The sequence below is a fragment of the Arachis stenosperma genome, chromosome 1 (assembly GCF_014773155.1).
Source record: "Arachis stenosperma cultivar V10309 chromosome 1, arast.V10309.gnm1.PFL2, whole genome shotgun sequence".
NCBI lineage: Eukaryota > Viridiplantae > Streptophyta > Magnoliopsida > Fabales > Fabaceae > Arachis > Arachis stenosperma.
This window is the reverse complement of record NC_080377.1, coordinates 83,974,404-83,987,791: the sequence shown is the minus strand read 5'-3', so window position 1 is coordinate 83,987,791 and position 13,388 is coordinate 83,974,404.

The following is a 13,388-nucleotide window of genomic DNA, read 5'->3' as shown; positions in this document are numbered from 1 at the left end:
AACACTCGCGAGTTTGAAGCTCGTCACAGTCATCCAATCCCAGAATCCTACTCGGAATACCACAGACAAGGTTTAGACTTTCTGGATTCTCATGAATGCCGCAATCAATTCTAGCTTATGCCACGAAGATTCTGATTAAGGAATCTAAGAGATACTCATTCAATCTGATGTAGAACAGAGGTGGTTGTCAGACACACGTTCATGGATTGAGGAAGGTGATGAGTGTCACGGATCACCACCTTCTCCATAGTTAAGCGCGAATGAACACCTTAGATAGGAACACGCATGTTTGAATGGAAAAACAGAAATAATTGCATTAATTCATCGAGACGCTGCAGAGCTCCTCACCCCCAACAATGGAGTTTAGAGACTCATGCTGTCAAAGAGTATAAAATTCAGATCTAAAAATTTCATGAGATTCAAAATAAATCTCTAAAAGTTGTTTAAATACTAAACTAGTAACCTAGGTTTACAGAAAATGAGTAAACTAAGATAATTGGTGCAGAAATCCACTTTTAGGGCCCACTTGGTGTGTACTGGGGCTGAGACTTAAGCTTCTCACGTGCCTGGGCTGTTTCTGTAGTTGAACGCCAGGTTGTAACCCTTTGCTCTTTTTGATGACCATCCTGTGATAGCAAAGAAAGGGGATAACATCAAACCCAAAGAAGCGTAATTGAATGCGATTATGCAATGAAAAGTTATACCATAGAATATGGGTATCCTTATTACATGACAGCTGCAACATGTAACTAAGATAACATGTGAAGAGCAAGGCAAATCATTTGCATGTGGTGCAAGGGTAGTTTAAGCATGCAAGTAAGAAGCATGAGAAGCATACACCCTCAAATACCAAAAGTGGGAAGCAAGTTATGAAAGGGTGAGTGGATGGATTGGAGAATGTGGGGATGCACCCAAAAGTGATTAGTTGAGAGGCAATTAGTCAAAGTGAGCTCAAAACTCAAGTATGCCTTTCATCGAACACTTGGCGTGCATCCTTTTTGTAGTATGTAAATAGATGAAGGTGAAAGCAATGTAACATTCCACAATCCATTATTAATGACTACAGTGCACAGTGGTTGTAAGAAAATCAAGCAACACATCTCATCTACCAATGCAAGAGAATGTAAGACCTAAATGCCTATGAAGAGTTAAATGGAAAAGAAGAAAAAGAAAAAAAAAACAAAAACACCCCAAAGAAGTAGCTAAAAAGAGGTAGGGGAAAGGAAAGATACTACCTAAAAGAAAATGAAACTAAATGACTAAGAATCAAAAAAAAAGAGAGAGGTGGAGCAAGAGGGGGGTTTAGTATAGCACGGTGCGCGTCCGCGTGGATGGTTGGTGCACGAATTTGTGATTCGCACAACTAACCAGCAAGTGCACTGGGTCGTCCAAGTAATACCTTACGTGAGCAAGGGTCGATCCCACAGAGATTATTGGCTTGAAGCAATCAATGTTATTTTATTAATCTTAGTCAGGAGGCTAAGGAAGTTAATTGGATTTATTTGTAAAAAGCCAAACTACAAACTACTTAAAGTTGTAAGTTAAAATAATAGAGAATAACAACGTTACTTGTTGTGAAGTAATGGGAGATATGTTGGAGTTTTGGAGATGCTTTGTCCTTTGAACTTTAACTCTTCCTTGAAATCCTCTTCTCACACGCAAGTTCCTTCCATGGCAAGCTCTATGTAGGGTGTCACCGTTGTCAGTGGCTACTTCCCATCCTCTCAGTGAAAACGTTCCTATGCTCTGTCACAGCACGGCTAATCATCTGTCGGTTCTCAATCAGGTTGGAATAGAATCCATTGATTCTTTTGCGTCTGTCACTAACGCCCAGCCTTCAGGAGTTTGAAGCACGTCACAGTCATTCAATCCCAGAATCCTACTCAGAATACCACAGACAAGGTTTAGACTTTCCGGATTCTCATGAATACCGCCATCAATCCGGCTTATACCACGAAGATTCTGATTAAGGAATCTAAGAGATATTCATTCAATCTGATGTAGAACGGAGGTGGTTGTCAGGCACACGTTCATGGATTGAGGAAGGTGATGAGTGTCACGGATCATCACCTTCTTCACAATTAAGCGCGAATAAACATCTTAGATAAGAACAAGCGTGTTTGAATGGAAAACAAAGGAATTGTATTAATCATCGAGACGCTGCAGAGCTCCTCACCCCCAACAATGGAGTTTAGAGATCATGCCGTCAAAAAGTATGTAATTCAGATCTGAAAATGTCATGAGGTACAAGAAATGTCTGTAAAAGTTGTTTAAATAGTAAACTAGTAACCTAGGTTTACAGAAAATGAGTAAACTAAGATAATTGGTGCAGAAATCCACTCTGGGGCCCTTGGTGTGTGCTGGGGCTGAGATTAAAGCTATCCACGAGTAGAGGCCTTTCTTGGCGTTAAACTCCAGGTTATGACGTGTTTTGGGCGTTCAACTCCGGATCATGACGTTTTTCTGGCGTTTAACTCCAGACAGCAGCATGAACTTGGCGTTCAACGCCAAGTTACGTCGTCTATCCTTGCGCAAAGTATGGACTATTATATATTGCTGGAAAGCCCTGGATGTCTACTTTCCAACGCCGTTTAGAGCGCGCCAATTGGACTTCTGTAGCTCCAGAAAATCCATTTCGAGTGCAGGGAGGTCAGGATCCAACAGCATCAGCAGTCCTTTTTCAGCCTAAGTCAGATTTTTGCTCAGCTCCCTCAATTTCAGCCAGAAAATACCTGAAATTACAGAGAAATACACACACTCATAGTAAAGTCCAGAAATATGATTTTTGCTTAAAAACTAATAGAATTCTATTAAAAACTAATTAAAACATACTAAAATCTACATGAAATTACCCCCAAAAAGCGTATAAAATATCCGCTCATCACACACCAAACTTAAACTGTTGCTTGTCCTCAAGCAACTAGATAAATAAATAGGCTTTAGCAGAAATTAAGAAGTAATAATATTTTAGAGTTTTAAATGAAGCTCATATTCTTATTAGATGAGCGGGGCTTGTAGCTTTTTGTTTCTGAACAGTTTTGGCATGCCCCTGTATCTTTAAATTTTTAGAATAATTGGCATCCTTAGGAACTCAGAATTCAGATAGTATTATTGACTCTCCTAGTGTAGTATGTTGATTCTTGAACACAGTTATTTTATGAGTCTTGGCTGTGGCCCTAAGCACTTTGTTTTCCAGTATTACCACCAGATACATAAATGCCACAGACACATAACTGGGTGAACCTTTTCAGATTGTGACTTAGCTTTGCTAAAGTCCCCAGTTAGTGGTGTCCAGAGCTCTTGAGCACACTCTTTTGCTTTGGATCACGACTTTAACCACTCAGTCTCAAGCTTGTAACTTGGACCTGCATGCCACAAGCATATGGTTAGGGACAGCTTGGTTTAGCCGCTTAGGCCTGGATTTTATTTCCTTGGGCCCTCCTATCCATTGATGCTCAAAGCCTTGGATCCTTTTTTTTTTTTACTCTTGGCTAGTGCTCATGGCTTGTTTTTTTTTTGTTTTTTTTTTTTTTTTTGAACTGCTTTTTCTTGCTTCAAGAATCAATTTCATGATTTTTCAGATCATCAATAATATTTTTCGTGTTCCTCATTCTTTCAGGAGCCAATATTCATAAAATTCAAGATAAAATTTATGCACTATTCAAGCATTCATTCAGAGAATAAAAAGTATTGCCACCACATATAATTAATTATAGTCTTTATTACTAAGAACTCATAATATAGATTACTTCTTTATTCTAAAAAATTATACTACTTATTCATGCCTGATGATGATGAGAAAAATAAATTATAGCTTAATTGGAAATAAAATCAAAATAGACATACTAATTACTACTACTACTATATAACATCTAAGGTAAAATCCTATAATAATACTATCACAGAGTTAAAGCTGGAATTAGAACTTAACAACCTGTATTTTGGGAAGTGGATGTTCCTCTAGTCTGTGGGGTGCCTTCAAGAATTTGACGCTTCAGCTCCCTTAAGTTCACATCCTTGCTCTTCCTGTTCTCTTAGGTGCCATGATCTTAATGAGTTTTAGCTCAGTGATCATGGCAAATCACACCAAACTTAGAGGTTTGCTTGTCCTCAAGCAAAAGAAAGGAAAGGAGAGGAGTAGAAAGGCATTTTCAAATAAAGATAAGATGAGTTGAAAAAGATATGAGAAGAAATTAAAAATATTTGAAAAAGAATTGGATTGGAAAAAGATTTGTGTTTAGGAATTAAGATACATTGATATTTTTGAAAAGGGATTTTAGAAATTAGGATTCTTAGAAAACCAATTTGATTTTGAAGGATGACATTTTGAAACATGTTTATGCAAGAAATCATGAATTGAAACTTAAAAATTTAGAAAATTTGTAAAGAAAAACGAATTTTACCTCCTCCCATCATCCTGGCGTTGAACGCCCACATGGTTCATGTTTTGGGCGTTCAACGCCCACATGTTGCTTCTCCTGGGCGTTCAACGCCCATTTGGTGCTTTTTTCTGGCGTTGAACGCCAGAAAGTCCTTCGTCACTGGGCGTTTTTCTGAACGCCCAGGATGCTAGCAGACTGGCGTTAAACGCCCAGAAGGTGCATCTTTCTGGCGTTTAACGCCCAGAAGATGCTCCTTTCTGGCGTTTAACGCCCAGATGGCTACCCTTACTGGCGTTAAACGCCCAGTGGGAACTTCTTTTGGGCGTTTAATGCCCAAAGTATTTCTTACTGGCTTTTTCACGCCAGTGAGCTTCCAAATTTCCCTGTAACTCTGTGACTTCAACCAATTGCTATTTTACCTTGAAGAGATTTGGACCTATACCTGTAAAAAAAGAAAATTTATATAATTAGTAAATATACTTTGTAAATGGCTGGGTTGCCTCCCAGCAAGCGCTTCTTTAATGTCATTAGCTGGACTATCACTGAGTTCTAATCAAGTCTCAGTTTCGAGCATTCTTGCTCGAAGTTACTTTCAAGATAATGTTTAATTCTCTGTCCATTAACAATGAACTTTTTGTTGGATTCATTATCCTGAAGCTCTACGTATCCATATGGTGATACGCTTGTAATCACATATGGACCTCTCCACCGGGATTTTAATTTCCCGGGGAATATTTTGAGCCTGGAATTAAATAGCAGAACTTTCTGCCCTGGCTCAAAGACTCTGGATGACAATTTCTTATCATGCCATCTTTTTGCTTTCTCTTTGTAAATTTTTGCATTCTCGAAAGCATTGAGTCTAAATTTCTCTAGCTCATTTAACTGAAGCAATCGTCTTTCTCCAGCTAACTTGGCATCAAGGTTCAGGAATCTGGTTGCCCAGTAGGCCTTGTGTTCCAGTTCCACTGGCAAGTGACACGCCTTTCCATACACAAGCTGGTATGGAGAGGTCCCTATAGGGGTCTTAAATGCTGTTCTGTATGCCCACAGAGCATCATCCAAGCTTCTTGCCCAATCCTTTCTACGGTTAAGTACAGTCCGTTCCAGGATTCTTTGAGTTCTCTATTTGAGACTTCAGCTTGCCCATTAGTCTGTGGGTGATATGGAGTAGCTACCCGGTGACTAACTCCATAACGAACCAGAGCAGCATAAAGCTGTTTATTGCAGAAATGAGTGCCCCCATCACTAATTAACACTCTAGGGATACCAAATCTGCTGAAGATGTGTTCTGGAGGAATTTTAACACTATTTTAGTGTCATTTGTGGGTGTTGCAATAGCCTCCACCCATTTGGATACATAATCCACTGCCACCAGAATATAAGTGTTTGAGTATGATGGTGGGAAAGGTCCCATGAAGTCAATGCCCCATACATCAAACAACTCAATCTCCAAGATTCCTTGTTGAGGCATGGCATAACTGTGAGGTAAGTTGCCTGATCTTTGGCAACTGTCACAATTAAGCACAAATGCTCGGGAATCTTTATAGAGAGTGGGCCAGTAGAAGCCACTTTGGAGGACCCTTGTGGCTGTTCGCTCACTTCCAAAATGTCCTCCATACTGTGATCCATGGCAGTGCCAAAGGATCTTCTGTGCTTCTTCTTTAGGCACACATCTACGGATTACTCCGTCTGCACATCTCTTGAAGAGATATGGTTCATCCCAAAGATAGTACTTTGCATCTGTGATTAATTTCTTTGATTGCACCCTACTGTACTCTTTGGGTATGAATCTCACTGCCTTGTAGTTTGCAATGTCTGCAAACCATGGCACTTCCTGGATGGCAAACAGTTGCTCATCCGGAATAGTTTCAGAGATCTCAGTGAGAGGGAGGGACGCCCCTTCTACTGGTTCTATTCGGGACAGGTGATCTGCTACTTGATTTTCTGTCCCTTTTCTGTCTCTTATTTCTATATCAAACTCTTGCAGAAGCAACACCCATCTGATGAGTCTGGGTTTGGAATCCTGCTTTGTGAGTAGATATTTAAGAGCAGCATGATCAGTGTACACAATCACTTTTGATCCTACTAAATAGGATCTGAATTTGTCAATGGCGTAAACCACTGCAAGTAGCTCTTTTTCTGTGGTTGTGTAATTCTTCTGTGCATCATTTAGAACACGGCTGGCATAGTAAATGACGTGCAAAAGCTTGTCATGCCTTTGTCCCAGCACTGCACCAATGGCATGGTCACTGGCATCGCACATCAATTCAAATGGTAATGTCCAGTCTGGTGCAGAGATGATTGGTGCTGTGACCAATTTAGCTTTCAGAGTCTCAAATGCCTGCAAACACTCTTTATCAAAGATAAATGGCGTGTCAGCAGCTAGCAGGTTGCTCAGAGGTTTGGCAATTTTTGAAAAATCCTTTATAAACCTCCTATAGAATCCTGCATGCCCCAGAAAGCTTCTGATTGCCTTAACATTAGCAGGTGGTGGCAATTTTTCAATTACTTCTACCTTAGCTTGGTCCACCTCTATTCCCTTGTTCGAAATTTTGTGCCCAAGGACAATTCCTTCAGTCACCATAAAGTGACATTTTTCCCAGTTTAAAACCAGGTTAGTCTCTTGGCATCTTTTCAGAACAAGTGCTAAATGGTTAAGGCAGGAGCTGAATGAGTCCCCAAATACTGAAAAGTCATCCATGAAGACTTCCAGAAATTTTTCCACCATATCAGAAAAAATGGAGAGCATGCACCTCTGAAAGGTTGCAGGTGCATTGCACAGGCCAAATGGCATCCTTCTGTATGCAAATACTCCAGATGGGCATGTGAACGCCGTTTTCTCCTGATCCTGGGGATCTACTGCAATTTGATTATAACCTGAATATCCATCCAGGAAGCAGTAGTATTCATGACCTGCTAGTCTTTCTAGCATCTGGTCTATGAATGGTAAAGGAAAATGATCCTTTCTGGTGGCTGTGTTGAGCCTTCTATAATCAATGCACATACGCCACCCTGTAACTGTTCTTGTAGGAACCAGTTCATTTTTTCATTATGAACCACTGTCATGCTCCTTTCTTTGGGACAACTTGGACAGGGCTCACCCAGGGGCTGTCAGAAATAGGATAAATAATCCCAGCCTCTAGTAATTTAGTGACCTCTTTCTGCACCACTTCTTTCATAGCTGGATTCAGCCGCCTTTGTGGTTGAACCACTGGCTTGGCGTCATCCTCCAGCAAGATTTTGTGCATGCATCTGGCTGGGCTAATGCCCTTAAGATCACTAATGGACCACCCAAGAGCTGTCTTGTACGTCCTTAGCACTTGAATTAGTGCTTCCTCTTCCTGTGGCTCTAAGGTAGAGCTTATAATTACAGGAAAAGTATCACCTTCTCCCAGAAATGCATATTTTAGGGATGGTGGTAATGGTTTGAGTTCGGGTTTTGGAGGTTTCTCCTCTTCTTGAGGGATTTTCAGAGGTTCTATTATCTTCTCTGACTCCTCCAAATCAGGCTGAACATCTTTAAAGATGTCCTCTAGCTCTGATTCCAAACTCTCAGCCATATTGACCTCTCTTACCAGAGAATCAATAATGTCAATACTCATGCAGTCATTTTGGGTGTCTGGATGTTGCATTGCTTTGACAACATTCAACTTGAACTCCTCCTCATTGACTCTCAAGGTCACTTCCCCTTTTTGGGCATCAATGAGGGTTCGGCCAGTTGCTAGGAAAGGTCTTCCTAGAATGAGAGTTGCACCCTTGTGCTCCTCCATTTCCAGCACCACAAAGTCAGTAGGAAAGGCGAATGGCCCAACCTTGACAATCATGTCCTCAATCACGCCTGATGGGTACTTAATGGAGCCATCAGCAAGTTGAAGACATATCCTGGTTGGTTTAATTTCTTCAGTTAAACCAAGCTTTCTGATAGTAGATGCAGGTATTAAGTTGATACTTGCCCCAAGATCACATAAAGCTTGCTTGGTACAATTACCCTCTAATGTGCATGGTATCATAAAGCTCCCAGGATCTTTAAGCTTCTCAGGTAAGCTTTTCAGAATGATTGCACTGCATTCTTCAGTGAGGTAGACTTTCTCAGTTTCCCTCCAATCCTTCTTATGACTTAAGATTTCTTTCATGAACTTAGCATAAGAGGGTATTTGCTCAAGTGCTTCTGCAAACGGAATCTTTATTTCAAGAGTCCTGAGATAGTCTGCAAAGCGAGCAAATTGCTTATCCTGTTCCGCTTGGCAGAGTTTTTGAGGATAAGGCATTTTGGCTTTGTATTCCTCAACCTTAGTTGCTGCAGGTTTATTACCTACAGAAGTGGGTTGGGAAGCCTTTTTAGAAGGGTTATCATCAGCACTCGTAGGTGACTGATCCCCCACTGGCATTTGAATGCCAGAGGTGGGAGCTGGGGTGGCGTTAGACGCTATCTCCCCCCTTGTTACTGGCGTTTGAACGCCAGAACCATACTCCCTTTGGGCGTTCAACGCCGGATTCATGCTTGTTTCTGGCGTTGAACGCCAGGAATTAGCATGGTCTGGGCGTTCAGCGCCAGCTTTGTTCCTCTCTGGGCTCTGATTGTCCTCAGAGGGATTTTGAGTATCCTCTTGTTCATTTCTTGGTTTCCTGCTGCTTTGAAGTGAGGTATTTAATGTTTTCCCACTTCTTAATTGAACTGCTTGGCATTCTTCTGTTATTTGTTTTGACAGTTGCTTTTCTGTCTGCTTTAATTGTACTTCCATGTTCCTGTTAGCCATTCTTGTTTCCTGTAATATTTCCTTGAATTCGGCTAGTTGCTGAGTTAGAAAATCTAATTGCTGATTGAATTCATTAGCCTGATCCACTGGACTGAGTTCTGCAGTTACTGTTTTAGCTTCTTCTTTCATAGAGGATTCACTGCTTAGGTACAGATGCTGATTTCTGGCAACTGTATCAATAAGCTCTTGAGCTTCTTCAATTGTTTTTCTCATATGTATAGATCCACCAGCTGAGTGGTCTAGAGAAATCTGAGCTTTTTCTGTAAGCCCATAGTAGAAGATGTCTAATTGCACCCATTCTGAAAACATTTCAGAGGGGCATTTTCTTAGCATCTCTCTGTATCTCTCCCAAGCATCATAAAGGGATTCATTATCTCCTTGTTTGAAGCCTTGGATGTTTAGCCTTAGCTGTGTCATCCGTTTGGGAGGGAAATAGTGATTCAGGAATTTTTCTGACAGCTGTTTCCATGTTTTTATGCTGTTCTTAGGCTGGTTATTTAACCACCTCTTAGCTTGATCTTTTACAGCAAATGGAAACAGTAATAATCTGTAGACATCCTGATCTACTTCTTTATCATGAACTGTGTCAGCAATTTGTAAAAATTGTGCCAGAAACTCTGTAGGTTCTTCATGTGGAAGACCAGAGTACTGGCAGTTCTACTGCACCATGATAATGAGCTGAGGATTCAGCTCAAAGCTACTAACTCCAATGGAGGGTATACAGATACTACTCCCATATGAAGCAGTAGTGGGGTTGGCATATGACCCCAAAGTCCTCTTGGACTGTTCATTCATGGGTGCTTCCATGTTAGATTGAACAATAGAGTTATTTGTTTATAAAGGATTGTGGAATATAAAAAAAAAATGGAATATATGAAAAATATTTTGAAAATACTTTGTGAAAATTTTTCGAAAAAATTGAAATTGAAATTTGGATTTTATATTAAAAATTTCAAAAAAGTAGTTTTAAAATTGGTTAGAAAATAAAATTTTTTTGAATTTTGAATTTTATGATGAAAGAGAAAAACACAAAAAAAAAAGACACAAGATTTAAAATTTTTAGATTTAGTGCTCCTTATTTTCGAAAATTTTTGGAGGGAAAACACCAAGGAACACCAAACTTAAAAATTTTAAGATCAAGACACAAGAAAAATTCAAGAACACCTTGAAGATTCACAAGAACACCAAGAACAAAAGAAAGAACACCAAACTTAAAATTTTTAGAAAACTTTAAGAAAATTTTCGAAAATTATAAAGAGATTAACAAGAAAACACCAAACTTAAAGTTTGGCACAAGATTCAATCCAAGAAAAATTATTTTTTTGAAAAAGGTTCCAAAGGGTATAACCAATTATCAAGAACAACTTAAAGATCACGGAAGAACCAAGAACACTAACACGAAATTTTCAAAGAAAATATAAAATATGCAATTAACACCAAACTTAGAACAAGACACTAAACTCACGAAAATTAGCAGTTAATTGAAAGAAAAATAATAAATTTTGAAAAGAAATTTTTGAAAAGAAACTATCTTATCAAGATTTAATGACTCTATAACAATAAAAATAAAAATAAATTATTCCTAATCTAAGAAATAAAATAAGCCTTCAATTGTCCAAACTCAATAATCCCCGGCAACGGCGCCAAAAACTTGGTGCACGAATTTGTGATTCGCACAACTAACCAGCAAGTGCACTGGGTCGTCCAAGTAATACCTTACGTGAGCAAGGGTCGATCCCACAGAGATTATTGGCTTGAAGCAATCAATGTTATTTTATTAATCTTAGTCAGGAGGCTAAGGAAGTTAATTGGATTTATTTGTAAAAAGCCAAACTACAAACTACTTAAAGTTGTAAGTTAAAATAATAGAGAATAACAGCGTTACTTGTTGTGCAGTAATGGGAGATATGTTGGAGTTTTGGAGATGCTTTGTCCTTTGAACTTTAACTCTTCCTTGAAATCCTCTTCTCACACGCAAGTTCCTTCCATGGCAAGCTCTATGTAGGGTGTCACCGTTGTCAGTGGCTACTTCCCATCCTCTCAGTGAAAACGTTCCTATGCTCTGTCACAGCACGGCTAATCATCTGTCGGTTCTCAATCAGGTTGGAATAGAATCCATTGATTCTTTTGCGTCTGTCACTAACGCCCAGCCTTCAGGAGTTTGAAGCACGTCACAGTCATTCAATCCCAGAATCCTACTCGGAATACCACAGACAAGGTTTAGACTTTTCGGATTCTCATGAATGCCGCCATCAATCCGGCTTATACCACGAAGATTCTGATTAAGGAATCTAAGAGATATTCATTCAATCTGATGTAGAACGGAGGTGGTTGTCAGGCACACGTTCATGGATTGAGGAAGGTGATGAGTGTCACGGATCATCACCTTCTTCACAATTAAGCGCGAATAAACATCTTAGATAAGAACAAGCGTGTTTGAATGGAAAACAAAAGAATTGTATTAAATCATCGAGACGCTGCAGAGCTCCTCACCCCCAACAATGGAGTTTAGAGACTCATGCCGTCAAAAAGTATGTAATTCAGATCTGAAAATGCCATGAGGTACAAGAAATGTCTGTAAAAGTTGTTTAAATAGTAAACTAGTAACCTAGGTTTACAGAAAATGAGTAAACTAAGATAATTGGTGCAGAAATCCACTTCTGGGGCCCACTTGGTGTGTGCTGGGGCTGAGATTAAAGCTATCCACGAGTAGAGGCCTTTCTTGGCGTTAAACTCCAGGTTATGACGTGTTTTGGGCGTTCAACTCCGGATCATGACGTTTTTCTGGCGTTTAACTCCAGACAGCAGCATGAACTTGGCGTTCAACGCCAAGTTACGTCGTCTATCCTTGCGCAAAGTATGGACTATTATATATTGCTGGAAAGCCCTGGATGTCTACTTTCCAACGCCGTTGAGAGCGCGCCAATTGGACTCCTGTAGCTCCAGAAAATCCATTTCGAGTGCAGGGAGGTCAGGATCCAACAGCATCAGCAGTCCTTTTTCAGCCTAAGTCAGATTTTTGCTCAGCTCCCTCAATTTCAGCCAGAAAATACCTGAAATTACAGAGAAATACACACACTCATAGTAAAGTCCAGAAATATGATTTTTGCTTAAAAACTAATAGAATTCTATTAAAAACTAATTAAAACATACTAAAATCTACATGAAATTACCCCCAAAAAGCGTATAAAATATCCGCTCATCAATGGTCGTCAAGTGCCTCAAGGGCGCGCACGCGCCAGGTGCGCGCACACGCAGAAGGGCCCTCCAAACAGCCACTTAAGCACTATAGAATGATGTTTTAACTTGATAAACTACCAAATGAACTCAACAAATGAAGCAGAATTAGAATCGAAATCTAGCTAACAACTACATCCATTTCCTAGCTACTAAATATGAAGTCAAGTGTTAAGCAAGTGTCAATCAAAGAATGATGCAATGGCTATGTACAAAGGAAGATCTTACCATGGTGGGGTGTCTCCCACCTAGCACTTTTGTTTACCGTCCTTAAGTTGGACTTCCACTAGCTCAAAGTTCTTGTTCAAGAGATGCATCCCTCAAGAGGAATACTTCAAATTCCTTGGAGTTCTTTCTTTGCTCACCATGGTACAATTTGAGACGGTGCCCATTTACCTTGAAAATGTCCGGACTTGATGGGTGGCGCAGGTGGTAGACCTCATAAAGTTCTACTTTCTCTACTTGGTAGGGTCCGTCCCACCTTGATCTAAGCTTTTCGGGTAGTAATCTCAACCTTGAGTTGTAAAGAAGGACTAGTTCACCGGGTCGGAATTCCCTTCTCCTAATGTTCTTGTCATGGATGACTTTCATCTTTTCCTTGTAAAGTCTAGAGTTGTCATAAGCTTCTAATCTTAAGCATTCCAATTTCGCCAATTGAAGCTTTCTCTCTACTCCGGCTCCACCCAAACTCATATTGCACTCCTTTATGGCCCAATAAGCTTTGTGTTCGATTTCCACCGGTAGATGGCATGCTTTACCATATACAAGCCTAAAGGGGCTCATGCCAATGGGTGTTTTGTAAGCCGTTCGATATGCCCAAAGTGCATCGGAGAGCTTGGCGCTCCAATCCTTCCGATTCAGCTTCACAATCCTTTCCAACACATGTTTGATTTCCCGGTTAGAAACCTCGGCTTGGCCATTTGTCTGAGGGTGGTAAGCCGTGGCGACTTTGTGTATGATGCCATACTTTCTCATGAGGCCGTCCAATTTTTTGTTGCAAAAGTGAGATCCT